Source organism: Eleutherodactylus coqui, chromosome 3, assembly GCF_035609145.1.
Source record: "Eleutherodactylus coqui strain aEleCoq1 chromosome 3, aEleCoq1.hap1, whole genome shotgun sequence".
Lineage (NCBI taxonomy): Eukaryota > Metazoa > Chordata > Amphibia > Anura > Eleutherodactylidae > Eleutherodactylus > Eleutherodactylus coqui.
In genome coordinates, this window is record NC_089839.1 from 87127265 (window position 1) to 87150690 (window position 23426).

The 23426-nt window shown below is 47.4% G+C and overlaps 53 non-coding genes and 1 pseudogene across 53 annotated transcripts; all 54 read left to right on the forward strand.

Annotated features, from left to right (window-relative positions):
- Positions 1 to 258: 258 nt before the first annotated feature.
- On the forward strand, positions 259 to 375 carry LOC136622536 (U5 spliceosomal RNA). The gene has a single exon (XR_010791748.1). It is a non-coding gene; the product is annotated as a U5 spliceosomal RNA (small nuclear RNA).
- A 317-nt stretch (positions 376 to 692) lies between these two features.
- LOC136622537 (U5 spliceosomal RNA) lies at positions 693 to 809 on the forward strand. Its single transcript, XR_010791749.1, has one exon. It is a non-coding gene; the product is annotated as a U5 spliceosomal RNA (small nuclear RNA).
- Positions 810 to 1126: 317 nt separating this feature from the next.
- Positions 1127 to 1243, forward strand: LOC136622864 (U5 spliceosomal RNA). Its single transcript, XR_010792044.1, has one exon. It is a non-coding gene; the product is annotated as a U5 spliceosomal RNA (small nuclear RNA).
- Positions 1244 to 1560: 317 nt separating this feature from the next.
- LOC136623113 (U5 spliceosomal RNA) lies at positions 1561 to 1677 on the forward strand. The gene has a single exon (XR_010792281.1). It is a non-coding gene; the product is annotated as a U5 spliceosomal RNA (small nuclear RNA).
- Positions 1678 to 1994: 317 nt separating this feature from the next.
- LOC136622865 (U5 spliceosomal RNA) lies at positions 1995 to 2111 on the forward strand. Its single transcript, XR_010792045.1, has one exon. It is a non-coding gene; the product is annotated as a U5 spliceosomal RNA (small nuclear RNA).
- Positions 2112 to 2427: 316 nt separating this feature from the next.
- LOC136622256 (U5 spliceosomal RNA) lies at positions 2428 to 2544 on the forward strand. Its single transcript, XR_010791479.1, has one exon. It is a non-coding gene; the product is annotated as a U5 spliceosomal RNA (small nuclear RNA).
- A 317-nt stretch (positions 2545 to 2861) lies between these two features.
- LOC136622866 (U5 spliceosomal RNA) lies at positions 2862 to 2978 on the forward strand. Its single transcript, XR_010792046.1, has one exon. It is a non-coding gene; the product is annotated as a U5 spliceosomal RNA (small nuclear RNA).
- A 317-nt stretch (positions 2979 to 3295) lies between these two features.
- LOC136622867 (U5 spliceosomal RNA) lies at positions 3296 to 3412 on the forward strand. The gene has a single exon (XR_010792047.1). It is a non-coding gene; the product is annotated as a U5 spliceosomal RNA (small nuclear RNA).
- Positions 3413 to 3729: 317 nt separating this feature from the next.
- On the forward strand, positions 3730 to 3846 carry LOC136622538 (U5 spliceosomal RNA). The gene has a single exon (XR_010791750.1). It is a non-coding gene; the product is annotated as a U5 spliceosomal RNA (small nuclear RNA).
- A 317-nt stretch (positions 3847 to 4163) lies between these two features.
- LOC136622869 (U5 spliceosomal RNA) lies at positions 4164 to 4280 on the forward strand. The gene has a single exon (XR_010792049.1). It is a non-coding gene; the product is annotated as a U5 spliceosomal RNA (small nuclear RNA).
- A 317-nt stretch (positions 4281 to 4597) lies between these two features.
- Positions 4598 to 4714, forward strand: LOC136622870 (U5 spliceosomal RNA). The gene has a single exon (XR_010792050.1). It is a non-coding gene; the product is annotated as a U5 spliceosomal RNA (small nuclear RNA).
- A 317-nt stretch (positions 4715 to 5031) lies between these two features.
- On the forward strand, positions 5032 to 5148 carry LOC136622540 (U5 spliceosomal RNA). Its single transcript, XR_010791752.1, has one exon. It is a non-coding gene; the product is annotated as a U5 spliceosomal RNA (small nuclear RNA).
- A 317-nt stretch (positions 5149 to 5465) lies between these two features.
- Positions 5466 to 5582, forward strand: LOC136622871 (U5 spliceosomal RNA). Its single transcript, XR_010792051.1, has one exon. It is a non-coding gene; the product is annotated as a U5 spliceosomal RNA (small nuclear RNA).
- Positions 5583 to 5899: 317 nt separating this feature from the next.
- Positions 5900 to 6016, forward strand: LOC136622542 (U5 spliceosomal RNA). The gene has a single exon (XR_010791753.1). It is a non-coding gene; the product is annotated as a U5 spliceosomal RNA (small nuclear RNA).
- Positions 6017 to 6333: 317 nt separating this feature from the next.
- On the forward strand, positions 6334 to 6450 carry LOC136622872 (U5 spliceosomal RNA). Its single transcript, XR_010792052.1, has one exon. It is a non-coding gene; the product is annotated as a U5 spliceosomal RNA (small nuclear RNA).
- Positions 6451 to 6767: 317 nt separating this feature from the next.
- LOC136623125 (U5 spliceosomal RNA) lies at positions 6768 to 6884 on the forward strand. Its single transcript, XR_010792292.1, has one exon. It is a non-coding gene; the product is annotated as a U5 spliceosomal RNA (small nuclear RNA).
- A 317-nt stretch (positions 6885 to 7201) lies between these two features.
- Positions 7202 to 7318, forward strand: LOC136622873 (U5 spliceosomal RNA). The gene has a single exon (XR_010792053.1). It is a non-coding gene; the product is annotated as a U5 spliceosomal RNA (small nuclear RNA).
- A 316-nt stretch (positions 7319 to 7634) lies between these two features.
- On the forward strand, positions 7635 to 7751 carry LOC136622257 (U5 spliceosomal RNA). Its single transcript, XR_010791480.1, has one exon. It is a non-coding gene; the product is annotated as a U5 spliceosomal RNA (small nuclear RNA).
- A 317-nt stretch (positions 7752 to 8068) lies between these two features.
- LOC136622874 (U5 spliceosomal RNA) lies at positions 8069 to 8185 on the forward strand. The gene has a single exon (XR_010792054.1). It is a non-coding gene; the product is annotated as a U5 spliceosomal RNA (small nuclear RNA).
- A 317-nt stretch (positions 8186 to 8502) lies between these two features.
- LOC136623136 (U5 spliceosomal RNA) lies at positions 8503 to 8619 on the forward strand. The gene has a single exon (XR_010792303.1). It is a non-coding gene; the product is annotated as a U5 spliceosomal RNA (small nuclear RNA).
- Positions 8620 to 8936: 317 nt separating this feature from the next.
- On the forward strand, positions 8937 to 9053 carry LOC136622875 (U5 spliceosomal RNA). The gene has a single exon (XR_010792055.1). It is a non-coding gene; the product is annotated as a U5 spliceosomal RNA (small nuclear RNA).
- A 316-nt stretch (positions 9054 to 9369) lies between these two features.
- On the forward strand, positions 9370 to 9486 carry LOC136622258 (U5 spliceosomal RNA). The gene has a single exon (XR_010791481.1). It is a non-coding gene; the product is annotated as a U5 spliceosomal RNA (small nuclear RNA).
- Positions 9487 to 9803: 317 nt separating this feature from the next.
- On the forward strand, positions 9804 to 9920 carry LOC136622876 (U5 spliceosomal RNA). Its single transcript, XR_010792056.1, has one exon. It is a non-coding gene; the product is annotated as a U5 spliceosomal RNA (small nuclear RNA).
- A 317-nt stretch (positions 9921 to 10237) lies between these two features.
- Positions 10238 to 10354, forward strand: LOC136622877 (U5 spliceosomal RNA). Its single transcript, XR_010792057.1, has one exon. It is a non-coding gene; the product is annotated as a U5 spliceosomal RNA (small nuclear RNA).
- Positions 10355 to 10671: 317 nt separating this feature from the next.
- LOC136622400 (U5 spliceosomal RNA) lies at positions 10672 to 10788 on the forward strand. The gene has a single exon (XR_010791617.1). It is a non-coding gene; the product is annotated as a U5 spliceosomal RNA (small nuclear RNA).
- A 316-nt stretch (positions 10789 to 11104) lies between these two features.
- On the forward strand, positions 11105 to 11221 carry LOC136622356 (U5 spliceosomal RNA). The gene has a single exon (XR_010791574.1). It is a non-coding gene; the product is annotated as a U5 spliceosomal RNA (small nuclear RNA).
- Positions 11222 to 11538: 317 nt separating this feature from the next.
- On the forward strand, positions 11539 to 11655 carry LOC136622878 (U5 spliceosomal RNA). The gene has a single exon (XR_010792058.1). It is a non-coding gene; the product is annotated as a U5 spliceosomal RNA (small nuclear RNA).
- Positions 11656 to 11972: 317 nt separating this feature from the next.
- On the forward strand, positions 11973 to 12089 carry LOC136622880 (U5 spliceosomal RNA). The gene has a single exon (XR_010792060.1). It is a non-coding gene; the product is annotated as a U5 spliceosomal RNA (small nuclear RNA).
- Positions 12090 to 12406: 317 nt separating this feature from the next.
- Positions 12407 to 12523, forward strand: LOC136623148 (U5 spliceosomal RNA). The gene has a single exon (XR_010792314.1). It is a non-coding gene; the product is annotated as a U5 spliceosomal RNA (small nuclear RNA).
- A 315-nt stretch (positions 12524 to 12838) lies between these two features.
- LOC136622293 (U5 spliceosomal RNA) lies at positions 12839 to 12955 on the forward strand. Its single transcript, XR_010791514.1, has one exon. It is a non-coding gene; the product is annotated as a U5 spliceosomal RNA (small nuclear RNA).
- A 309-nt stretch (positions 12956 to 13264) lies between these two features.
- LOC136622881 (U5 spliceosomal RNA) lies at positions 13265 to 13381 on the forward strand. The gene has a single exon (XR_010792061.1). It is a non-coding gene; the product is annotated as a U5 spliceosomal RNA (small nuclear RNA).
- A 317-nt stretch (positions 13382 to 13698) lies between these two features.
- Positions 13699 to 13815, forward strand: LOC136622543 (U5 spliceosomal RNA). Its single transcript, XR_010791754.1, has one exon. It is a non-coding gene; the product is annotated as a U5 spliceosomal RNA (small nuclear RNA).
- A 317-nt stretch (positions 13816 to 14132) lies between these two features.
- LOC136622882 (U5 spliceosomal RNA) lies at positions 14133 to 14249 on the forward strand. Its single transcript, XR_010792062.1, has one exon. It is a non-coding gene; the product is annotated as a U5 spliceosomal RNA (small nuclear RNA).
- Positions 14250 to 14566: 317 nt separating this feature from the next.
- Positions 14567 to 14683, forward strand: LOC136622544 (U5 spliceosomal RNA). Its single transcript, XR_010791755.1, has one exon. It is a non-coding gene; the product is annotated as a U5 spliceosomal RNA (small nuclear RNA).
- Positions 14684 to 15000: 317 nt separating this feature from the next.
- On the forward strand, positions 15001 to 15117 carry LOC136622545 (U5 spliceosomal RNA). Its single transcript, XR_010791756.1, has one exon. It is a non-coding gene; the product is annotated as a U5 spliceosomal RNA (small nuclear RNA).
- Positions 15118 to 15420: 303 nt separating this feature from the next.
- On the forward strand, positions 15421 to 15537 carry LOC136622883 (U5 spliceosomal RNA). Its single transcript, XR_010792063.1, has one exon. It is a non-coding gene; the product is annotated as a U5 spliceosomal RNA (small nuclear RNA).
- Positions 15538 to 15854: 317 nt separating this feature from the next.
- Positions 15855 to 15971, forward strand: LOC136622066 (U5 spliceosomal RNA). Its single transcript, XR_010791294.1, has one exon. It is a non-coding gene; the product is annotated as a U5 spliceosomal RNA (small nuclear RNA).
- A 317-nt stretch (positions 15972 to 16288) lies between these two features.
- Positions 16289 to 16405, forward strand: LOC136622884 (U5 spliceosomal RNA). The gene has a single exon (XR_010792064.1). It is a non-coding gene; the product is annotated as a U5 spliceosomal RNA (small nuclear RNA).
- Positions 16406 to 16721: 316 nt separating this feature from the next.
- On the forward strand, positions 16722 to 16838 carry LOC136622259 (U5 spliceosomal RNA). The gene has a single exon (XR_010791482.1). It is a non-coding gene; the product is annotated as a U5 spliceosomal RNA (small nuclear RNA).
- Positions 16839 to 17155: 317 nt separating this feature from the next.
- Positions 17156 to 17272, forward strand: LOC136622885 (U5 spliceosomal RNA). Its single transcript, XR_010792065.1, has one exon. It is a non-coding gene; the product is annotated as a U5 spliceosomal RNA (small nuclear RNA).
- A 317-nt stretch (positions 17273 to 17589) lies between these two features.
- On the forward strand, positions 17590 to 17706 carry LOC136622886 (U5 spliceosomal RNA). The gene has a single exon (XR_010792066.1). It is a non-coding gene; the product is annotated as a U5 spliceosomal RNA (small nuclear RNA).
- A 317-nt stretch (positions 17707 to 18023) lies between these two features.
- On the forward strand, positions 18024 to 18140 carry LOC136622401 (U5 spliceosomal RNA). Its single transcript, XR_010791618.1, has one exon. It is a non-coding gene; the product is annotated as a U5 spliceosomal RNA (small nuclear RNA).
- A 316-nt stretch (positions 18141 to 18456) lies between these two features.
- Positions 18457 to 18573, forward strand: LOC136622603 (U5 spliceosomal RNA). Its single transcript, XR_010791811.1, has one exon. It is a non-coding gene; the product is annotated as a U5 spliceosomal RNA (small nuclear RNA).
- Positions 18574 to 18890: 317 nt separating this feature from the next.
- Positions 18891 to 19007, forward strand: LOC136622887 (U5 spliceosomal RNA). The gene has a single exon (XR_010792067.1). It is a non-coding gene; the product is annotated as a U5 spliceosomal RNA (small nuclear RNA).
- A 317-nt stretch (positions 19008 to 19324) lies between these two features.
- LOC136622888 (U5 spliceosomal RNA) lies at positions 19325 to 19441 on the forward strand. Its single transcript, XR_010792068.1, has one exon. It is a non-coding gene; the product is annotated as a U5 spliceosomal RNA (small nuclear RNA).
- Positions 19442 to 19758: 317 nt separating this feature from the next.
- Positions 19759 to 19875, forward strand: LOC136622077 (U5 spliceosomal RNA). The gene has a single exon (XR_010791305.1). It is a non-coding gene; the product is annotated as a U5 spliceosomal RNA (small nuclear RNA).
- A 315-nt stretch (positions 19876 to 20190) lies between these two features.
- Positions 20191 to 20307, forward strand: LOC136622294 (U5 spliceosomal RNA). Its single transcript, XR_010791515.1, has one exon. It is a non-coding gene; the product is annotated as a U5 spliceosomal RNA (small nuclear RNA).
- Positions 20308 to 20624: 317 nt separating this feature from the next.
- Positions 20625 to 20732, forward strand: LOC136622638 (U5 spliceosomal RNA; annotated as a pseudogene).
- Positions 20733 to 21030: 298 nt separating this feature from the next.
- Positions 21031 to 21147, forward strand: LOC136622357 (U5 spliceosomal RNA). Its single transcript, XR_010791575.1, has one exon. It is a non-coding gene; the product is annotated as a U5 spliceosomal RNA (small nuclear RNA).
- A 317-nt stretch (positions 21148 to 21464) lies between these two features.
- On the forward strand, positions 21465 to 21581 carry LOC136622889 (U5 spliceosomal RNA). The gene has a single exon (XR_010792069.1). It is a non-coding gene; the product is annotated as a U5 spliceosomal RNA (small nuclear RNA).
- Positions 21582 to 21898: 317 nt separating this feature from the next.
- Positions 21899 to 22015, forward strand: LOC136622891 (U5 spliceosomal RNA). The gene has a single exon (XR_010792071.1). It is a non-coding gene; the product is annotated as a U5 spliceosomal RNA (small nuclear RNA).
- Positions 22016 to 22332: 317 nt separating this feature from the next.
- Positions 22333 to 22449, forward strand: LOC136622892 (U5 spliceosomal RNA). The gene has a single exon (XR_010792072.1). It is a non-coding gene; the product is annotated as a U5 spliceosomal RNA (small nuclear RNA).
- Positions 22450 to 22766: 317 nt separating this feature from the next.
- LOC136622428 (U5 spliceosomal RNA) lies at positions 22767 to 22883 on the forward strand. Its single transcript, XR_010791645.1, has one exon. It is a non-coding gene; the product is annotated as a U5 spliceosomal RNA (small nuclear RNA).
- Positions 22884 to 23198: 315 nt separating this feature from the next.
- Positions 23199 to 23315, forward strand: LOC136622472 (U5 spliceosomal RNA). The gene has a single exon (XR_010791687.1). It is a non-coding gene; the product is annotated as a U5 spliceosomal RNA (small nuclear RNA).
- Positions 23316 to 23426: the final 111 nt, after the last annotated feature.

The following is a 23426-nucleotide window of genomic DNA, read 5'->3' on the forward strand; positions in this document are numbered from 1 at the left end:
TGGGGGTCCTCATTTGCATGTTGCAGAAGCAAAGCATCCTGGGAAAGATGTGATCCTGGCTGATTGTGCACAATTACCCAAGGCAGCCAGAATCCTGTCAACAGTTCCTGAACAGGGGCCTTATTTGCATACTGCAGAAGTGAAGGATTCTGGCTGGTTGTGCACAATTTCTCATTTTGCCTCTTTTCCGGGTGGTCTCCCTAGGCTAAGAGAGCACTGCAGCGGTGGTGGCAGGAGCTGAGGAACCCCTTGCCCATTATGCTCTGGTTTGTCTTCAGAACGTATAAATCTTTCGCCTTTTACTAAAGATTTCCGTGGAGAGGAGCAACACTGAGTTTTGTAGCAATTTTTGCATGCTCCAGTTTTGCTGGGGCTTCCTTATTCTGGTGAAAAAAGAGAGAGTGCTGTTTCCGAATGTGTTAACTGATCCTGAATGGGGGTCCTCATTTGCATGTTGCAGAAGCAAAGCATCCTGGGAAAGATGTGATCCTGGCTGATTGTGCACAATTACCCAAGGCAGCCAGAATCCTGTCAACAGTTCCTGAACAGGGGCCTTATTTGCATACTGCAGAAGTGAAGGATTCTGGCTGGTTGTGCACAATTTCTCATTTTGCCTCTTTTCCGGGTGGTCTCCCTAGGCTAAGAGAGCACTGCAGCGGTGGTGGCAGGAGCTGAGGAACCCCTTGCCCATTATGCTCTGGTTTGTCTTCAGAACGTATAAATCTTTCGCCTTTTACTAAAGATTTCCGTGGAGAGGAGCAACACTGAGTTTTGTAGCAATTTTTGCATGCTCCAGTTTTGCTGGGGCTTCCTTATTCTGGTGAAAAAAGAGAGAGTGCTGTTTCCGAATGTGTTAACTGATCCTGAATGGGGGTCCTCATTTGCATGTTGCAGAAGCAAAGCATCCTGGGAAAGATGTGATCCTGGCTGATTGTGCACAATTACCCAAGGCAGCCAGAATCCTGTCAACAGTTCCTGAACAGGGGCCTTATTTGCATACTGCAGAAGTGAAGGATTCTGGCTGGTTGTGCACAATTTCTCATTTTGCCTCTTTTCCGGGTGGTCTCCCTAGGCTAAGAGAGCACTGCAGCGGTGGTGGCAGGAGCTGAGGAACCCCTTGCCCATTATGCTCTGGTTTCTCTTCAGAACGTATAAATCTTTCGCCTTTTACTAAAGATTTCCGTGGAGAGGAGCAACACTGAGTTTTGTAGCAATTTTTGCATGCTCCAGTTTTGCTGGGGCTTCCTTATTCTGGTGAAAAAAGAGAGAGTGCTGTTTCCGAATGTGTTAACTGATCCTGAATGGGGGTCCTCATTTGCATGTTGCAGAAGCAAAGCATCCTGGGAAAGATGTGATCCTGGCTGATTGTGCACAATTACCCAAGGCAGCCAGAATCCTGTCAACAGTTCCTGAACAGGGGCCTTATTTGCATACTGCAGAAGTGAAGGATTCTGGCTGGTTGTGCACAATTTCTCATTTTGCCTCTTTTCCGGGTGGTCTCCCTAGGCTAAGAGAGCACTGCAGCGGTGGTGGCAGGAGCTGAGGAACCCCTTGCCCATTATGCTCTGGTTTCTCTTCAGAACGTATAAATCTTTCGCCTTTTACTAAAGATTTCCGTGGAGAGGAGCAACACTGAGTTTTGTAGCAATTTTTGAATGCTCCAGTTTTGCTGGGGCTTCCTTATTCTGGTGAAAAAAGAGAGCGTGCTGTTTCCGAATGTGTTAACTGATCCTGAATGGGGGTCCTCATTTGCATGTTGCAGAAGCAAAGCATCCTGGGAAAGATGTGATCCTGGCTGATTGTGCACAATTACCCAAGGCAGCCAGAATCCTGTCAACAGTTCCTGAACAGGGGCCTTATTTGCATACTGCAGAAGTGAAGGATTCTGGCTGGTTGTGCACAATTTCTCATTTTGCCTCTTTTCCGGGTGGTCTCCCCAGGCTAAGAGAGCACTGCAGCGGTGGTGGCAGGAGCTGAGGAACCCCTTGCCCATTATGCTCTGGTTTCTCTTCAGAACGTATAAATCTTTCGCCTTTTACTAAAGATTTCCGTGGAGAGGAGCAACACTGAGTTTTGTAGCAATTTTTGCATGCTCCAGTTTTGCTGGGGCTTCCTTATTCTGGTGAAAAAGAGAGAGTGCTGTTTCCGAATGTGTTAACTGATCCTGAATGGGGGTCCTCATTTGCATGTTGCAGAAGCAAAGCTTCCTGGGAAAGATGTGATCCTGGCTGATTGTGCACAATTACCCAAGGCAGCCAGAATCCTGTCAACAGTTCCTGAACAGGGGCCTTATTTGCATACTGCAGAAGTGAAGGATTCTGGCTGGTTGTGCACAAGTTCTCATTTTGCCTCTTTTCCGGGTGGTCTCCCTAGGCTAACAGAGCACTGCAGCGGTGGTGGCAGGAGCTGAGGAACCCCTTGCCCATTATGCTCTGGTTTCTCTTCAGAACGTATAAATCTTTCGCCTTTTACTAAAGATTTCCGTGGAGAGGAGCAGCACTGAGTTTTGTAGCAATTTTTGCATGCTCCAGTTTTGCTGGGGCTTCCTTATTCTGGTGAAAAAAGAGAGCGTGCTGTTTCCGAATGTGTTAACTGATCCTGAATGGGGGTCCTCATTTGCATGTTGCAGAAGCAAAGCATCCTGGGAAAGATGTGATCCTGGCTGATTGTGCACAATTACCCAAGGCAGCCAGAATCCTGTCAACAGTTCCTGAACAGGGGCCTTATTTGCATACTGCAGAAGTGAAGGATTCTGGCTGGTTGTGCACAATTTCTCATTTTGCCTCTTTTCCGGGTGGTCTCCCCAGGCTAAGAGAGCACTGCAGCGGTGGTGGCAGGAGCTGAGGAACCCCTTGCCCATTATGCTCTGGTTTCTCTTCAGAACGTATAAATCTTTCGCCTTTTACTAAAGATTTCCGTGGAGAGGAGCAACACTGAGTTTTGTAGCAATTTTTGCATGCTCCAGTTTTGCTGGGGCTTCCTTATTCTGGTGAAAAAAGAGAGAGTGCTGTTTCCGAATGTGTTAACTGATCCTGAATGGGGGTCCTCATTTGCATGTTGCAGAAGCAAAGCATCCTGGGAAAGATGTGATCCTGGCTGATTGTGCACAATTACCCAAGGCAGCCAGAATCCTGTCAACAGTTCCTGAACAGGGGCCTTATTTGCATACTGCAGAAGTGAAGGATTCTGGCTGGTTGTGCACAATTTCTCATTTTGCCTCTTTTCCGGGTGGTCTCCCTAGGCTAAGAGAGCACTGCAGCGGTGGTGGCAGGAGCTGAGGAACCCCTTGCCCATTATGCTCTGGTTTCTCTTCAGAACGTATAAATCTTTCGCCTTTTACTAAAGATTTCCGTGGAGAGGAGCAACACTGAGTTTTGTAGCAATTTTTGCATGCTCCAGTTTTGCTGGGGCTTCCTTATTCTGGTGAAAAAAGAGAGAGTGCTGTTTCCGAATGTGTTAACTGATCCTGAATGGGGGTCCTCATTTGCATGTTGCAGAAGCAAAGCATCCTGGGAAAGATGTGATCCTGGCTGATTGTGCACAATTACCCAAGGCAGCCAGAATCCTGTCAACAGTTCCTGAACAGGGGCCTTATTTGCATACTGCAGAAGTGAAGGATTCTGGCTGGTTGTGCACAATTTCTCATTTTGCCTCTTTTCCGGGTGGTCTCCCTAGGCTAAGAGAGCACTGCAGCGGTGGTGGCAGGAGCTGAGGAACCCCTTGCCCATTATGCTCTGGTTTGTCTTCAGAACGTATAAATCTTTCGCCTTTTACTAAAGATTTCCGTGGAGAGGAGCAACACTGAGTTTTGTAGCAATTTTTGCATGCTCCAGTTTTGCTGGGGCTTCCTTATTCTGGTGAAAAAAGAGAGAGTGCTGTTTCCGAATGTGTTAACTGATCCTGAATGGGGGTCCTCATTTGCATGTTGCAGAAGCAAAGCATCCTGGGAAAGATGTGATCCTGGCTGATTGTGCACAATTACCCAAGGCAGCCAGAATCCTGTCAACAGTTCCTGAACAGGGGCCTTATTTGCATACTGCAGAAGTGAAGGATTCTGGCTGGTTGTGCACAATTTCTCATTTTGCCTCTTTTCCGGGTGGTCTCCCTAGGCTAAGAGAGCACTGCAGCGGTGGTGGCAGGAGCTGAGGAACCCCTTGCCCATTATGCTCTGGTTTCTCTTCAGAACGTATAAATCTTTCGCCTTTTACTAAAGATTTCCGTGGAGAGGAGCAACACTGAGTTTTGTAGCAATTTTTGCATGCTCCAGTTTTGCTGGGGCTTCCTTATTCTGGTGAAAAAAGAGAGAGTGCTGTTTCCGAATGTGTTAACTGATCCTGAATGGGGGTCCTCATTTGCATGTTGCAGAAGCAAAGCATCCTGGGAAAGATGTGATCCTGGCTGATTGTGCACAATTACCCAAGGCAGCCAGAATCCTGTCAACAGTTCCTGAACAGGGGCCTTATTTGCATACTGCAGAAGTGAAGGATTCTGGCTGGTTGTGCACAATTTCTCATTTTGCCTCTTTTCCGGGTGGTCTCCCTAGGCTAAGAGAGCACTGCAGCGGTGGTGGCAGGAGCTGAGGAACCCCTTGCCCATTATGCTCTGGTTTCTCTTCAGAACGTATAAATCTTTCGCCTTTTACTAAAGATTTCCGTGGAGAGGAGCAACACTGAGTTTTGTAGCAATTTTTGCATGCTCCAGTTTTGCTGGGGCTTCCTTATTCTGGTGAAAAAAGAGAGAGTGCTGTTTCCGAATGTGTTAACTGATCCTGAATGGGGGTCCTCATTTGCATGTTGCAGAAGCAAAGCATCCTGGGAAAGATGTGATCCTGGCTGATTGTGCACAATTACCCAAGGCAGCCAGAATCCTGTCAACAGTTCCTGAACAGGGGCCTTATTTGCATACTGCAGAAGTGAAGGATTCTGGCTGGTTGTGCACAATTTCTCATTTTGCCTCTTTTCCGGGTGGTCTCCCTAGGCTAAGAGAGCACTGCAGCGGTGGTGGCAGGAGCTGAGGAACCCCTTGCCCATTATGCTCTGGTTTGTCTTCAGAACGTATAAATCTTTCGCCTTTTACTAAAGATTTCCGTGGAGAGGAGCAACACTGAGTTTTGTAGCAATTTTTGCATGCTCCAGTTTTGCTGGGGCTTCCTTATTCTGGTGAAAAAAGAGAGAGTGCTGTTTCCGAATGTGTTAACTGATCCTGAATGGGGGTCCTCATTTGCATGTTGCAGAAGCAAAGCATCCTGGGAAAGATGTGATCCTGGCTGATTGTGCACAATTACCCAAGGCAGCCAGAATCCTGTCAACAGTTCCTGAACAGGGGCCTTATTTGCATACTGCAGAAGTGAAGGATTCTGGCTGGTTGTGCACAATTTCTCATTTTGCCTCTTTTCCGGGTGGTCTCCCTAGGCTAAGAGAGCACTGCAGCGGTGGTGGCAGGAGCTGAGGAACCCCTTGCCCATTATGCTCTGGTTTCTCTTCAGAACGTATAAATCTTTCGCCTTTTACTAAAGATTTCCGTGGAGAGGAGCAACACTGAGTTTTGTAGCAATTTTTGCATGCTCCAGTTTTGCTGGGGCTTCCTTATTCTGGTGAAAAAAGAGAGCGTGCTGTTTCTGAATGTGTTAACTGATCCTGAATGGGGGTCCTCATTTGCATGTTGCAGAAGCAAAGCATCCTGGGAAAGATGTGATCCTGGCTGATTGTGCACAATTACCCAAGGCAGCCAGAATCCTGTCAACAGTTCCTGAACAGGGGCCTTATTTGCATACTGCAGAAGTGAAGGATTCTGGCTGGTTGTGCACAATTTCTCATTTTGCCTCTTTTCCGGGTGGTCTCCCTAGGCTAAGAGAGCACTGCAGCGGTGGTGGCAGGAGCTGAGGAACCCCTTGCCCATTATGCTCTGGTTTGTCTTCAGAACGTATAAATCTTTCGCCTTTTACTAAAGATTTCCGTGGAGAGGAGCAACACTGAGTTTTGTAGCAATTTTTGCATGCTCCAGTTTTGCTGGGGCTTCCTTATTCTGGTGAAAAAAGAGAGAGTGCTGTTTCCGAATGTGTTAACTGATCCTGAATGGGGGTCCTCATTTGCATGTTGCAGAAGCAAAGCATCCTGGGAAAGATGTGATCCTGGCTGATTGTGCACAATTACCCAAGGCAGCCAGAATCCTGTCAACAGTTCCTGAACAGGGGCCTTATTTGCATACTGCAGAAGTGAAGGATTCTGGCTGGTTGTGCACAATTTCTCATTTTGCCTCTTTTCCGGGTGGTCTCCCTAGGCTAAGAGAGCACTGCAGCGGTGGTGGCAGGAGCTGAGGAACCCCTTGCCCATTATGCTCTGGTTTCTCTTCAGAACGTATAAATCTTTCGCCTTTTACTAAAGATTTCCGTGGAGAGGAGCAACACTGAGTTTTGTAGCAATTTTTGCATGCTCCAGTTTTGCTGGGGCTTCCTTATTCTGGTGAAAAAAGAGAGAGTGCTGTTTCCGAATGTGTTAACTGATCCTGAATGGGGGTCCTCATTTGCATGTTGCAGAAGCAAAGCATCCTGGGAAAGATGTGATCCTGGCTGATTGTGCACAATTACCCAAGGCAGCCAGAATCCTGTCAACAGTTCCTGAACAGGGGCCTTATTTGCATACTGCAGAAGTGAAGGATTCTGGCTGGTTGCGCACAATTTCTCATTTTGCCTCTTTTCCGGGTGGTCTCCCTAGGCTAAGAGAGCACTGCAGCGGTGGTGGCAGGAGCTGAGGAACCCCTTGCCCATTATGCTCTGGTTTCTCTTCAGAACGTATAAATCTTTCGCCTTTTACTAAAGATTTCCGTGGAGAGGAGCAACACTGAGTTTTGTAGCAATTTTTGAATGCTCCAGTTTTGCTGGGGCTTCCTTATTCTGGTGAAAAAAGAGAGCGTGCTGTTTCCGAATGTGTTAACTGATCCTGAATGGGGGTCCTCATTTGCATGTTGCAGAAGCAAAGCATCCTGGGAAAGATGTGATCCTGGCTGATTGTGCACAATTACCCAAGGCAGCCAGAATCCTGTCAACAGTTCCTGAACAGGGGCCTTATTTGCATACTGCAGAAGTGAAGGATTCTGGCTGGTTGTGCACAATTTCTCATTTTGCCTCTTTTCCGGGTGGTCTCCCCAGGCTAAGAGAGCACTGCAGCGGTGGTGGCAGGAGCTGAGGAACCCCTTGCCCATTATGCTCTGGTTTCTCTTCAGAACGTATAAATCTTTCGCCTTTTACTAAAGATTTCCGTGGAGAGGAGCAACACTGAGTTTTGTAGCAATTTTTGCATGCTCCAGTTTTGCTGGGGCTTCCTTATTCTGGTGAAAAAGAGAGAGTGCTGTTTCCGAATGTGTTAACTGATCCTGAATGGGGGTCCTCATTTGCATGTTGCAGAAGCAAAGCTTCCTGGGAAAGATGTGATCCTGGCTGATTGTGCACAATTACCCAAGGCAGCCAGAATCCTGTCAACAGTTCCTGAACAGGGGCCTTATTTGCATACTGCAGAAGTGAAGGATTCTGGCTGGTTGTGCACAAGTTCTCATTTTGCCTCTTTTCCGGGTGGTCTCCCTAGGCTAACAGAGCACTGCAGCGGTGGTGGCAGGAGCTGAGGAACCCCTTGCCCATTATGCTCTGGTTTCTCTTCAGAACGTATAAATCTTTCGCCTTTTACTAAAGATTTCCGTGGAGAGGAGCAGCACTGAGTTTTGTAGCAATTTTTGCATGCTCCAGTTTTGCTGGGGCTTCCTTATTCTGGTGAAAAAAGAGAGAGTGCTGTTTCCGAATGTGTTAACTGATCCTGAATGGGGGTCCTCATTTGCATGTTGCAGAAGCAAAGCATCCTGGGAAAGATGTGATCCTGGCTGATTGTGCACAATTACCCAAGGCAGCCAGAATCCTGTCAACAGTTCCTGAACAGGGGCCTTATTTGCATACTGCAGAAGTGAAGGATTCTGGCTGGTTGTGCACAATTTCTCATTTTGCCTCTTTTCCGGGTGGTCTCCCTAGGCTAAGAGAGCACTGCAGCGGTGGTGGCAGGAGCTGAGGAACCCCTTGCCCATTATGCTCTGGTTTCTCTTCAGAACGTATAAATCTTTCGCCTTTTACTAAAGATTTCCGTGGAGAGGAGCAACACTGAGTTTTGTAGCAATTTTTGCATGCTCCAGTTTTGCTGGGGCTTCCTTATTCTGGTGAAAAAAGAGAGAGTGCTGTTTCCGAATGTGTTAACTGATCCTGAATGGGGGTCCTCATTTGCATGTTGCAGAAGCAAAGCATCCTGGGAAAGATGTGATCCTGGCTGATTGTGCACAATTACCCAAGGCAGCCAGAATCCTGTCAACAGTTCCTGAACAGGGGCCTTATTTGCATACTGCAGAAGTGAAGGATTCTGGCTGGTTGCGCACAATTTCTCATTTTGCCTCTTTTCCGGGTGGTCTCCCTAGGCTAAGAGAGCACTGCAGCGGTGGTGGCAGGAGCTGAGGAACCCCTTGCCCATTATGCTCTGGTTTCTCTTCAGAACGTATAAATCTTTCGCCTTTTACTAAAGATTTCCGTGGAGAGGAGCAACACTGAGTTTTGTAGCAATTTTTGAATGCTCCAGTTTTGCTGGGGCTTCCTTATTCTGGTGAAAAAAGAGAGCGTGCTGTTTCCGAATGTGTTAACTGATCCTGAATGGGGGTCCTCATTTGCATGTTGCAGAAGCAAAGCATCCTGGGAAAGATGTGATCCTGGCTGATTGTGCACAATTACCCAAGGCAGCCAGAATCCTGTCAACAGTTCCTGAACAGGGGCCTTATTTGCATACTGCAGAAGTGAAGGATTCTGGCTGGTTGTGCACAATTTCTCATTTTGCCTCTTTTCCGGGTGGTCTCCCCAGGCTAAGAGAGCACTGCAGCGGTGGTGGCAGGAGCTGAGGAACCCCTTGCCCATTATGCTCTGGTTTCTCTTCAGAACGTATAAATCTTTCGCCTTTTACTAAAGATTTCCGTGGAGAGGAGCAACACTGAGTTTTGTAGCAATTTTTGCATGCTCCAGTTTTGCTGGGGCTTCCTTATTCTGGTGAAAAAGAGAGAGTGCTGTTTCCGAATGTGTTAACTGATCCTGAATGGGGGTCCTCATTTGCATGTTGCAGAAGCAAAGCTTCCTGGGAAAGATGTGATCCTGGCTGATTGTGCACAATTACCCAAGGCAGCCAGAATCCTGTCAACAGTTCCTGAACAGGGGCCTTATTTGCATACTGCAGAAGTGAAGGATTCTGGCTGGTTGTGCACAAGTTCTCATTTTGCCTCTTTTCCGGGTGGTCTCCCTAGGCTAACAGAGCACTGCAGCGGTGGTGGCAGGAGCTGAGGAACCCCTTGCCCATTATGCTCTGGTTTCTCTTCAGAACGTATAAATCTTTCGCCTTTTACTAAAGATTTCCGTGGAGAGGAGCAGCACTGAGTTTTGTAGCAATTTTTGCATGCTCCAGTTTTGCTGGGGCTTCCTTATTCTGGTGAAAAAAGAGAGCGTGCTGTTTCCGAATGTGTTAACTGATCCTGAATGGGGGTCCTCATTTGCATGTTGCAGAAGCAAAGCATCCTGGGAAAGATGTGATCCTGGCTGATTGTGCACAATTACCCAAGGCAGCCAGAATCCTGTCAACAGTTCCTGAACAGGGGCCTTATTTGCATACTGCAGAAGTGAAGGATTCTGGCTGGTTGTGCACAATTTCTCATTTTGCCTCTTTTCCGGGTGGTCTCCCCAGGCTAAGAGAGCACTGCAGCGGTGGTGGCAGGAGCTGAGGAACCCCTTGCCCATTATGCTCTGGTTTCTCTTCAGAACGTATAAATCTTTCGCCTTTTACTAAAGATTTCCGTGGAGAGGAGCAACACTGAGTTTTGTAGCAATTTTTGCATGCTCCAGTTTTGCTGGGGCTTCCTTATTCTGGTGAAAAAAGAGAGAGTGCTGTTTCCGAATGTGTTAACTGATCCTGAATGGGGGTCCTCATTTGCATGTTGCAGAAGCAAAGCATCCTGGGAAAGATGTGATCCTGGCTGATTGTGCACAATTACCCAAGGCAGCCAGAATCCTGTCAACAGTTCCTGAACAGGGGCCTTATTTGCATACTGCAGAAGTGAAGGATTCTGGCTGGTTGTGCACAATTTCTCATTTTGCCTCTTTTCCGGGTGGTCTCCCTAGGCTAAGAGAGCACTGCAGCGGTGGTGGCAGGAGCTGAGGAACCCCTTGCCCATTATGCTCTGGTTTCTCTTCAGAACGTATAAATCTTTCGCCTTTTACTAAAGATTTCCGTGGAGAGGAGCAACACTGAGTTTTGTAGCAATTTTTGCATGCTCCAGTTTTGCTGGGGCTTCCTTATTCTGGTGAAAAAAGAGAGAGTGCTGTTTCCGAATGTGTTAACTGATCCTGAATGGGGGTCCTCATTTGCATGTTGCAGAAGCAAAGCATCCTGGGAAAGATGTGATCCTGGCTGATTGTGCACAATTACCCAAGGCAGCCAGAATCCTGTCAACAGTTCCTGAACAGGGGCCTTATTTGCATACTGCAGAAGTGAAGGATTCTGGCTGGTTGTGCACAATTTCTCATTTTGCCTCTTTTCCGGGTGGTCTCCCTAGGCTAAGAGAGCACTGCAGCGGTGGTGGCAGGAGCTGAGGAACCCCTTGCCCATTATGCTCTGGTTTCTCTTCAGAACGTATAAATCTTTCGCCTTTTACTAAAGATTTCCGTGGAGAGGAGCAACACTGAGTTTTGTAGCTATTTTTGCATGCTCCAGTTTTGCTGGGGCTTCCTTATTCTGGTGAAAAAAGAGAGCGTGCTGTTTCCGAATGTGTTAACTGATCCTGAACGGGGGTCCTCATTTGCATGTTGCAGAAGCAAAGCATCCTGGGAAAGATGTGATCCTGGCTGATTGTGCACAATTACCCAAGGCAGCCAGAATCCTGTCAACAGTTCCTGAACAGGGGCCTTATTTGCATACTGCAGAAGTGAAGGATTCTGGCTGGTTGTGCACAATTTCTCATTTTGCCTCTTTTCCGGGTGGTCTCCCTAGGCTAAGAGAGCACTGCAGCGGTGGTGGCAGGAGCTGAGGAACCCCTTGCCCATTTTCTCTGGTTTCTCTTCAGAACGTATAAATCTTTCGCCTTTTACTAAAGATTTCCGTGGAGAGGAGCAACACTGAGTTTTGTAGCAATTTTTGCATGCTCTAGTTTTGCTGGGGCTTCCTTATTCTGGTGAAAAAAGAGAGCGTGCTGTTTCCGAATGTGTTAACTGATCCTGAATGGGGGTCCTCATTTGCATGTTGCAGAAGCAAAGCATCCTGGGAAAGATGTGATCCTGGCTGATTGTGCACAATTACCCAAGGCAGCCAGAATCCTGTCAACAGTTCCTGAACAGGGGCCTTATTTGCATACTGCAGAAGTGAAGGATTCTGGCTGGTTGTGCACAATTTCTCATTTTGCCTCTTTTCCGGGTGGTCTCCCTAGGCTAAGAGAGCACTGCAGTGGTGGTGGCAGGAGCTGAGGAACCCCTTGCCCATTATGCTCTGGTTTCTCTTCAGAACGTATAAATCTTTCGCCTTTTACTAAAGATTTCCGTGGAGAGGAGCAACACTGAGTTTTGTAGCAATTTTTGCATGCTCCAGTTTTGCTGGGGCTTCCTTATTCTGGTGAAAAAAGAGAGAGTGCTGTTTCCGAATGTGTTAACTGATCCTGAATGGGGGTCCTCATTTGCATGTTGCAGAAGCAAAGCATCCTGGGAAAGATGTGATCCTGGCTGATTGTGCACAATTACCCAAGGCAGCCAGAATCCTGTCAACAGTTCCTGAACAGGGGCCTTATTTGCATACTGCAGAAGTGAAGGATTCTGGCTGGTTGTGCACAATTTCTCATTTTGCCTCTTTTCCGGGTGGTCTCCCTAGGCTAAGAGAGCACTGCAGCGGTGGTGGCAGGAGCTGAGGAACCCCTTGCCCATTATGCTCTGGTTTCTCTTCAGAACGTATAAATCTTTCGCCTTTTACTAAAGATTTCCGTGGAGAGGAGCAACACTGAGTTTTGTAGCAATTTTTGCATGCTCCAGTTTTGCTGGGGCTTCCTTATTCTGGTGAAAAAAGAGAGAGTGCTGTTTCCGAATGTGTTAACTGATCCTGAATGGGGGTCCTCATTTGCATGTTGCAGAAGCAAAGCATCCTGGGAAAGATGTGATCCTGGCTGATTGTGCACAATTACCCAAGGCAGCCAGAATCCTGTCAACAGTTCCTGAACAGGGGCCTTATTTGCATACTGCAGAAGTGAAGGATTCTGGCTGGTTGTGCACAATTTCTCATTTTGCCTCTTTTCCGGGTGGTCTCCCTAGGCTAAGAGAGCACTGCAGCGGTGGTGGCAGGAGCTGAGGAACCCCTTGCCCATTATGCTCTGGTTTCTCTTCAGAACGTATAAATCTTTCGCCTTTTACTAAAGATTTCCGTGGAGAGGAGCAACACTGAGTTTTGTAGCAATTTTTGAATGCTCCAGTTTTGCTGGGGCTTCCTTATTCTGGTGAAAAAAGAGAGTGCTGTTTCCGAATGTGTTAACTGATCCTGAATGGGGGTCCTCATTTGCATGTTGCAGAAGCAAAGCTTCCTGGGAAAGATGTGATCCTGGCTGATTGTGCACAATTACCCAAGGCAGCCAGAATCCTGTCAACAGTTCCTGAACAGGGGCCTTATTTGCATACTGCAGAAGTGAAGGATTCTGGCTGGTTGTGCACAAGTTCTCATTTTGCCTCTTTTCCGGGTGGTCTCCCTAGGCTAAGAGAGCACTGCAGCGGTGGTGGCAGGAGCTGAGGAACCCCTTGCCCATTATGCTCTGGTTTCTCTTCAGAACGTATAAATCTTTCGCCTTTTACTAAAGATTTCCGTGGAGAGGAGCAACACTGAGTTTTGTAGCAATTTTTGCGTGCTCCAGTTTTGCTGGGGCTTCCTTATTCTGGTGAAAAAAGAGAGCGTGCTGTTTCCGAATGTGTTAACTGATCCTGAATGGGGGTCCTCATTTGCATGTTGCAGAAGCAAAGCATCCTGGGAAAGATGTGATCCTGGCTGATTGTGCACAATTACCCAAGGCAGCCAGAATCCTGTCAACAGTTCCTGAACAGGGGCCTTATTTGCATACTGCAGAAGTGAAGGATTCTGGCTGGTTGTGCACAATTTCTCATTTTGCCTCTTTTCCGGGTGGTCTCCCTAGGCTAAGAGAGCACTGCAGCGGTGGTGGCAGGAACCCCTTGCCCATTATGCTCTGGTTTCTCTTCAGAACGTATAAATCTTTCGCCTTTTACTAAAGATTTCCGTGGAGAGGAGCAACACTGAGTTTTGTAGCAATTTTTGCATGCTCCAGTTTTGCTGGGGCTTCCTTATTCTGGTGAAAAAAGAGAGAGTGCTGTTTCCGAATGTGTTAACTGATCCTGAATGGGGGTCCTCATTTGCATGTTGCAGAAGCAAAGCATCCTGGGAAAGATGTGATCCTGGCTGATTGTGCACAATTACCCAAGGCAGCCAGAATCCTGTCAACAGTTCCTGAACAGGGGCCTTATTTGCATACTGCAGAAGTGAAGGATTCTGGCTGGTTGTGCACAATTTCTCATTTTGCCTCTTTTCCGGGTGGTCTCCCTAGGCTAAGAGAGCACTGCAGCGGTGGTGGCAGGAGCTGAGGAACCCCTTGCCCATTATGCTCTGGTTTGTCTTCAGAACGTATAAATCTTTCGCCTTTTACTAAAGATTTCCGTGGAGAGGAGCAACACTGAGTTTTGTAGCAATTTTTGCATGCTCCAGTTTTGCTGGGGCTTCCTTATTCTGGTGAAAAAAGAGAGAGTGCTGTTTCCGAATGTGTTAACTGATCCTGAATGGGGGTCCTCATTTGCATGTTGCAGAAGCAAAGCATCCTGGGAAAGATGTGATCCTGGCTGATTGTGCACAATTACCCAAGGCAGCCAGAATCCTGTCAACAGTTCCTGAACAGGGGCCTTATTTGCATACTGCAGAAGTGAAGGATTCTGGCTGGTTGTGCACAATTTCTCATTTTGCCTCTTTTCCGGGTGGTCTCCCTAGGCTAAGAGAGCACTGCAGCGGTGGTGGCAGGAGCTGAGGAACCCCTTGCCCATTATGCTCTGGTTTCTCTTCAGAACGTATAAATCTTTCGCCTTTTACTAAAGATTTCCGTGGAGAGGAGCAACACTGAGTTTTGTAGCAATTTTTGCATGCTCCAGTTTTGCTGGGGCTTCCTTATTCTGGTGAAAAAAGAGAGCGTGCTGTTTCTGAATGTGTTAACTGATCCTGAATGGGGGTCCTCATTTGCATGTTGCAGAAGCAAAGCATCCTGGGAAAGATGTGATCCTGGCTGATTGTGCACAATTACCCAAGGCAGCCAGAATCCTGTCAACAGTTCCTGAACAGGGGCCTTATTTGCATACTGCAGAAGTGAAGGATTCTGGCTGGTTGTGCACAATTTCTCATTTTGCCTCTTTTCCGGGTGGTCTCCCTAGGCTAAGAGAGCACTGCAGCGGTGGTGGCAGGAGCTGAGGAACCCCTTGCCCATTATGCTCTGGTTTGTCTTCAGAACGTATAAATCTTTCGCCTTTTACTAAAGATTTCCGTGGAGAGGAGCAACACTGAGTTTTGTAGCAATTTTTGCATGCTCCAGTTTTGCTGGGGCTTCCTTATTCTGGTGAAAAAAGAGAGAGTGCTGTTTCCGAATGTGTTAACTGATCCTGAATGGGGGTCCTCATTTGCATGTTGCAGAAGCAAAGCATCCTGGGAAAGATGTGATCCTGGCTGATTGTGCACAATTACCCAAGGCAGCCAGAATCCTGTCAACAGTTCCTGAACAGGGGCCTTATTTGCATACTGCAGAAGTGAAGGATTCTGGCTGGTTGTGCACAATTTCTCATTTTGCCTCTTTTCCGGGTGGTCTCCCTAGGCTAAGAGAGCACTGCAGCGGTGGTGGCAGGAGCTGAGGAACCCCTTGCCCATTATGCTCTGGTTTGTCTTCAGAACGTATAAATCTTTCGCCTTTTACTAAAGATTTCCGTGGAGAGGAGCAACACTGAGTTTTGTAGCAATTTTTGCATGCTCCAGTTTTGCTGGGGCTTCCTTATTCTGGTGAAAAAAGAGAGAGTGCTGTTTCCGAATGTGTTAACTGATCCTGAATGGGGGTCCTCATTTGCATGTTGCAGAAGCAAAGCATCCTGGGAAAGATGTGATCCTGGCTGATTGTGCACAATTACCCAAGGCAGCCAGAATCCTGTCAACAGTTCCTGAACAGGGGCCTTATTTGCATACTGCAGAAGTGAAGGATTCTGGCTGGTTGTGCACAATTTCTCATTTTGCCTCTTTTCCGGCTAAGAGAGCACTGCAGCGGTGGTGGCAGGAGCTGAGGAACCCCTTGCCCATTATGCTCTGGTTTCTCTTCAGAACGTATAAATCTTTCGCCTTTTACTAAAGATTTCCGTGGAGAGGAGCAACACTGAGTTTTGTAGCAATTTTTGCATGCTCCAGTTTTGCTGGGGCTTCCTTATTCTGGTGAAAAAAGAGAGAGTGCTGTTTCCGAATGTGTTAACTGATCCTGAATGGGGGTCCTCATTTGCATGTTGCAGAAGCAAAGCATCCTGGGAAAGATGTGATCCTGGCTGATTGTGCACAATTACCCAAGGCAGCCAGAATCCTGTCAACAGTTCCTGAACAGGGGCCTTATTTGCATACTGCAGAAGTGAAGGATTCTGGCTGGTTGTGCACAATTTCTCATTTTGCCTCTTTTCCGGGTGGTCTCCCTAGGCTAAGAGAGCACTGCAGCGGTGGTGGCAGGAGCTGAGGAACCCCTTGCCCATTATGCTCTGGTTTCTCTTCAGAACGTATAAATCTTTCGCCTTTTACTAAAGATTTCCGTGGAGAGGAGCAACACTGAGTTTTGTAGCAATTTTTGAATGCTCCAGTTTTGCTGGGGCTTCCTTATTCTGGTGAAAAAAGAGAGCGTGCTGTTTCCGAATGTGTTAACTGATCCTGAATGGGGGTCCTCATTTGCATGTTGCAGAAGCAAAGCATCCTGGGAAAGATGTGATCCTGGCTGATTGTGCACAATTACCCAAGGCAGCCAGAATCCTGTCAACAGTTCCTGAACAGGGGCCTTATTTGCATACTGCAGAAGTGAAGGATTCTGGCTGGTTGTGCACAATTTCTCATTTTGCCTCTTTTCCGGGTGGTCTCCCCAGGCTAAGAGAGCACTGCAGCGGTGGTGGCAGGAGCTGAGGAACCCCTTGCCCATTATGCTCTGGTTTCTCTTCAGAACGTATAAATCTTTCGCCTTTTACTAAAGATTTCCGTGGAGAGGAGCAACACTGAGTTTTGTAGCAATTTTTGCATGCTCCAGTTTTGCTGGGGCTTCCTTATTCTGGTGAAAAAGAGAGAGTGCTGTTTCCGAATGTGTTAACTGATCCTGAATGGGGGTCCTCATTTGCATGTTGCAGAAGCAAAGCTTCCTGGGAAAGATGTGATCCTGGCTGATTGTGCACAATTACCCAAGGCAGCCAGAATCCTGTCAACAGTTCCTGAACAGGGGCCTTATTTGCATACTGCAGAAGTGAAGGATTCTGGCTGGTTGTGCACAAGTTCTCATTTTGCCTCTTTTCCGGGTGGTCTCCCTAGGCTAACAGAGCACTGCAGCGGTGGTGGCAGGAGCTGAGGAACCCCTTGCCCATTATGCTCTGGTTTCTCTTCAGAACGTATAAATCTTTCGCCTTTTACTAAAGATTTCCGTGGAGAGGAGCAGCACTGAGTTTTGTAGCAATTTTTGCATGCTCCAGTTTTGCTGGGGCTTCCTTATTCTGGTGAAAAAAGAGAGCGTGCTGTTTCCGAATGTGTTAACTGATCCTGAATGGGGGTCCTCATTTGCATGTTGCAGAAGCAAAGCATCCTGGGAAAGATGTGATCCTGGCTGATTGTGCACAATTACCCAAGGCAGCCAGAATCCTGTCAACAGTTCCTGAACAGGGGCCTTATTTGCATACTGCAGAAGTGAAGGATTCTGGCTGGTTGTGCACAATTTCTCATTTTGCCTCTTTTCCGGGTGGTCTCCCCAGGCTAAGAGAGCACTGCAGCGGTGGTGGCAGGAGCTGAGGAACCCCTTGCCCATTATGCTCTGGTTTCTCTTCAGAACGTATAAATCTTTCGCCTTTTACTAAAGATTTCCGTGGAGAGGAGCAACACTGAGTTTTGTAGCAATTTTTGCATGCTCCAGTTTTGCTGGGGCTTCCTTATTCTGGTGAAAAAAGAGAGAGTGCTGTTTCCGAATGTGTTAACTGATCCTGAATGGGGGTCCTCATTTGCATGTTGCAGAAGCAAAGCATCCTGGGAAAGATGTGATCCTGGCTGATTGTGCACAATTACCCAAGGCAGCCAGAATCCTGTCAACAGTTCCTGAACAGGGGCCTTATTTGCATACTGCAGAAGTGAAGGATTCTGGCTGGTTGTGCACAATTTCTCATTTTGCCTCTTTTCCGGGTGGTCTCCCTAGGCTAAGAGAGCACTGCAGCGGTGGTGGCAGGAGCTGAGGAACCCCTTGCCCATTATGCTCTGGTTTCTCTTCAGAACGTATAAATCTTTCGCCTTTTACTAAAGATTTCCGTGGAGAGGAGCAACACTGAGTTTTGTAGCAATTTTTGCATGCTCCAGTTTTGCTGGGGCTTCCTTATTCTGGTGAAAAAAGAGAGAGTGCTGTTTCCGAATGTGTTAACTGATCCTGAATGGGGGTCCTCATTTGCATGTTGCAGAAGCAAAGCATCCTGGGAAAGATGTGATCCTGGCTGATTGTGCACAATTACCCAAGGCAGCCAGAATCCTGTCAACAGTTCCTGAACAGGGGCCTTATTTGCATACTGCAGAAGTGAAGGATTCTGGCTGGTTGTGCACAATTTCTCATTTTGCCTCTTTTCCGGGTGGTCTCCCTAGGCTAAGAGAGCACTGCAGCGGTGGTGGCAGGAGCTGAGGAACCCCTTGCCCATTATGCTCTGGTTTCTCTTCAGAACGTATAAATCTTTCGCCTTTTACTAAAGATTTCCGTGGAGAGGAGCAACACTGAGTTTTGTAGCTATTTTTGCATGCTCCAGTTTTGCTGGGGCTTCCTTATTCTGGTGAAAAAAGAGAGCGTGCTGTTTCCGAATGTGTTAACTGATCCTGAACGGGGGTCCTCATTTGCATGTTGCAGAAGCAAAGCATCCTGGGAAAGATGTGATCCTGGCTGATTGTGCACAATTACCCAAGGCAGCCAGAATCCTGTCAACAGTTCCTGAACAGGGGCCTTATTTGCATACTGCAGAAGTGAAGGATTCTGGCTGGTTGTGCACAATTTCTCATTTTGCCTCTTTTCCGGGTGGTCTCCCTAGGCTAAGAGAGCACTGCAGCGGTGGTGGCAGGAGCTGAGGAACCCCTTGCCCATTTTCTCTGGTTTCTCTTCAGAACGTATAAATCTTTCGCCTTTTACTAAAGATTTCCGTGGAGAGGAGCAACACTGAGTTTTGTAGCAATTTTTGCATGCTGTAGTTTTGCTGGGGCTTCCTTATTCTGGTGAAAAAAGAGAGCGTGCTGTTTCCGAATGTGTTAACTGATCCTGAATGGGGGTCCTCATTTGCATGTTGCAGAAGCAAAGCATCCTGGGAAAGATGTGATCCTGGCTGATTGTGCACAATTACCCAAGGCAGCCAGAATCCTGTCAACAGTTCCTGAACAGGGGCCTTATTTGCATACTGCAGAAGTGAAGGATTCTGGCTGGTTGTGCACAATTTCTCATTTTGCCTCTTTTCCGGGTGGTCTCCCTAGGCTAAGAGAGCACTGCAGTGGTGGTGGCAGGAGCTGAGGAACCCCTTGCCCATTATGCTCTGGTTTCTCTTCAGAACGTATAAATCTTTCGCCTTTTACTAAAGATTTCCGTGGAGAGGAGCAACACTGAGTTTTGTAGCAATTTTTGCATGCTCCAGTTTTGCTGGGGCTTCCTTATTCTGGTGAAAAAAGAGAGAGTGCTGTTTCCGAATGTGTTAACTGATCCTGAATGGGGGTCCTCATTTGCATGTTGCAGAAGCAAAGCATCCTGGGAAAGATGTGATCCTGGCTGATTGTGCACAATTACCCAAGGCAGCCAGAATCCTGTCAACAGTTCCTGAACAGGGGCCTTATTTGCATACTGCAGAAGTGAAGGATTCTGGCTGGTTGTGCACAATTTCTCATTTTGCCTCTTTTCCGGGTGGTCTCCCTAGGCTAAGAGAGCACTGCAGCGGTGGTGGCAGGAGCTGAGGAACCCCTTGCCCATTATGCTCTGGTTTCTCTTCAGAACGTATAAATCTTTCGCCTTTTACTAAAGATTTCCGTGGAGAGGAGCAACACTGAGTTTTGTAGCAATTTTTGCATGCTCCAGTTTTGCTGGGGCTTCCTTATTCTGGTGAAAAAAGAGAGAGTGCTGTTTCCGAATGTGTTAACTGATCCTGAATGGGGGTCCTCATTTGCATGTTGCAGAAGCAAAGCATCCTGGGAAAGATGTGATCCTGGCTGATTGTGCACAATTACCCAAGGCAGCCAGAATCCTGTCAACAGTTCCTGAACAGGGGCCTTATTTGCATACTGCAGAAGTGAAGGATTCTGGCTGGTTGTGCACAATTTCTCATTTTGCCTCTTTTCCGGGTGGTCTCCCTAGGCTAAGAGAGCACTGCAGCGGTGGTGGCAGGAGCTGAGGAACCCCTTGCCCATTATGCTCTGGTTTCTCTTCAGAACGTATAAATCTTTCGCCTTTTACTAAAGATTTCCGTGGAGAGGAGCAACACTGAGTTTTGTAGCAATTTTTGAATGCTCCAGTTTTGCTGGGGCTTCCTTATTCTGGTGAAAAAAGAGAGTGCTGTTTCCGAATGTGTTAACTGATCCTGAATGGGGGTCCTCATTTGCATGTTGCAGAAGCAAAGCTTCCTGGGAAAGATGTGATCCTGGCTGATTGTGCACAATTACCCAAGGCAGCCAGAATCCTGTCAACAGTTCCTGAACAGGGGCCTTATTTGCATACTGCAGAAGTGAAGGATTCTGGCTGGTTGTGCACAAGTTCTCATTTTGCCTCTTTTCCGGGTGGTCTCCCTAGGCTAAGAGAGCACTGCAGCGGTGGTGGCAGGAGCTGAGGAACCCCTTGCCCATTATGCTCTGGTTTCTCTTCAGAACGTATAAATCTTTCGCCTTTTACTAAAGATTTCCGTGGAGAGGAGCAACACTGAGTTTTGTAGCAATTTTTGCGTGCTCCAGTTTTGCTGGGGCTTCCTTATTCTGGTGAAAAAAGAGAGCGTGCTGTTTCCGAATGTGTTAACTGATCCTGAATGGGGGTCCTCATTTGCATGTTGCAGAAGCAAAGCATCCTGGGAAAGATGTGATCCTGGCTGATTGTGCACAATTACCCAAGGCAGCCAGAATCCTGTCAACAGTTCCTGAACAGGGGCCTTATTTGCATACTGCAGAAGTGAAGGATTCTGGCTGGTTGTGCACAATTTCTCATTTTGCCTCTTTTCCGGGTGGTCTCCCTAGGCTAAGAGAGCACTGCAGCGGTGGTGGCAGGAGCTGAGGAACCCCTTGCCCATTATGCTCTGGTTTCTCTTCAGAACGTATAAATCTTTCGCCTTTTACTAAAGATTTCCGTGGAGAGGAGCAACACTGAGTTTTGCTGGGGCTTCCTTATTCTGGTGAAAAAAGAGAGCGTGCTGTTTCCGAATGTGTTAACTGATCCTGAACGGGGGTCCTCATTTGCATGTTGCAGAAGCAAAGCATCCTGGGAAAGATGTGATCCTGGCTGATTGTGCACAATTACCCAAGGCAGCCAGAATCCTGTCAACAGTTCCTGAACAGGGGCCTTATTTGCATACTGCAGAAGTGAAGGATTCTGGCTGGTTGTGCACAATTTCTCATTTTGCCTCTTTTCCGGGTGGTCTCCCTAGGCTAAGAGAGCACTGCAGCGGTGGTGGCAGGAGCTGAGGAACCCCTTGCCCATTTTCTCTGGTTTCTCTTCAGAACGTATAAATCTTTCGCCTTTTACTAAAGATTTCCGTGGAGAGGAGCAACACTGAGTTTTGTAGCAATTTTTGCATGCTCTAGTTTTGCTGGGGCTTCCTTATTCTGGTGAAAAAAGAGAGCGTGCTGTTTCCGAATGTGTTAACTGATCCTGAATGGGGGTCCTCATTTGCATGTTGCAGAAGCAAAGCATCCTGGGAAAGATGTGATCCTGGCTGATTGTGCACAATTACCCAAGGCAGCCAGAATCCTGTCAACAGTTCCTGAACAGGGGCCTTATTTGCATACTGCAGAAGTGAAGGATTCTGGCTGGTTGTGCACAATTTCTCATTTTGCCTCTTTTCCGGGTGGTCTCCCTAGGCTAAGAGAGCACTGCAGTGGTGGTGGCAGGAGCTGAGGAACCCCTTGCCCATTATGCTCTGGTTTCTCTTCAGAACGTATAAATCTTTCGCCTTTTACTAAAGATTTCCGTGGAGAGGAGCAACACTGAGTTTTGTAGCAATTTTTGCATGCTCCAGTTTTGCTGGGGCTTCCTTATTCTGGTGAAAAAAGAGAGCGTGCTGTTTCCGAATGTGTTAACTGATCCTGAATGGGGGTCCTCATTTGCATGTTGCAGAAGCAAAGCATCCTGGGAAAGATGTGATCCTGGCTGATTGTGCACAATTACCCAAGGCAGCCAGAATCCTGTCAACAGTTCCTGAACAGGGGCCTTATTTGCATACTGCAGAAGTGAAGGATTCTGGCTGGTTGTGCACAATTTCTCATTTTGCCTCTTTTCCGGGTGGTCTCCCTAGGCTAAGAGAGCACTGCAGCGGTGGTGGCAGGAGCTGAGGAACCCCTTGCCCATTATGCTCTGGTTTCTCTTCAGAACGTATAAATCTTTCGCCTTTTACTAAAGATTTCCGTGGAGAGGAGCAACACTGAGTTTTGTAGCAATTTTTGCATGCTCCAGTTTTGCTGGGGCTTCCTTATTCTGGTGAAAAAAGAGAGAGTGCTGTTTCCGAATGTGTTAACTGATCCTGAATGGGGGTCCTCATTTGCATGTTGCAGAAGCAAAGCATCCTGGGAAAGATGTGATCCTGGCTGATTGTGCACAATTACCCAAGGCAGCCAGAATCCTGTCAACAGTTCCTGAACAGGGGCCTTATTTGCATACTGCAGAAGTGAAGGATTCTGGCTGGTTGTGCACAATTTCTCATTTTGCCTCTTTTCCGGGTGGTCTCCCTAGGCTAAGAGAGCACTGCAGCGGTGGTGGCAGGAGCTGAGGAACCCCTTGCCCATTATGCTCTGGTTTCTCTTCAGAACGTATAAATCTTTCGCCTTTTACTAAAGATTTCCGTGGAGAGGAGCAACACTGAGTTTTGTAGCAATTTTTGCATGCTCCAGTTTTGCTGGGGCTTCCTTATTCTGGTGAAAAAAGAGAGAGTGCTGTTTCCGAATGTGTTAACTGATCCTGAATGGGGGTCCTCATTTGCATGTTGCAGAAGCAAAGCATCCTGGGAAAGATGTGATCCTGGCTGATTGTGCACAATTACCCAAGGCAGCCAGAATCCTGTCAACAGTTCCTGAACAGGGGCCTTATTTGCATACTGCAGAAGTGAAGGATTCTGGCTGGTTGTGCACAATTTCTCATTTTGCCTCTTTTCCGGGTGGTCTCCCTAGGCTAAGAGAGCACTGCAGCGGTGGTGGCAGGAGCTGAGGAACCCCTTGCCCATTATGCTCTGGTTTCTCTTCAGAACGTATAAATCTTTCGCCTTTTACTAAAGATTTCCGTGGAGAGGAGCAACACTGAGTTTTGTAGCAATTTTTGAATCCTCCAGTTTTGCTGGGGCTTCCTTATTCTGGTGAAAAAAGAGAGTGCTGTTTCCGAATGTGTTAACTGATCCTGAATGGGGGTCCTCATTTGCATGTTGCAGAAGCAAAGCTTCCTGGGAAAGATGTGATCCTGGCTGATTGTGCACAATTACCCAAGGCAGCCAGAATCCTGTCAACAGTTCCTGAACAGGGGCCTTATTTGCATACTGCAGAAGTGAAGGATTCTGGCTGGTTGTGCACAATTTCTCATTTTGCCTCTTTTCCGGGTGGTCTCCCCAGGCTAAGAGAGCACTGCAGCGGTGGTGGCAGGAGCTGAGGAACCCCTTGCCCATTATACTCTGGTTTGTCTTCAGAACGTATAAATCTTTCGCCTTTTACTAAAGATTTCCGTGGAGAGGAGCAACACTGAGTTTTGTAGCAATTTTTGCATGCTCCAGTTTTGCTGGGGCTTCCTTATTCTGGTGAAAAAAGAGAGCGTGCTGTTTCCGAATGTGTTAACTGATCCTGAATGGGGGTCCTCATTTGCATGTTGCAGAAGCAAAGCATCCTGGGAAAGATGTG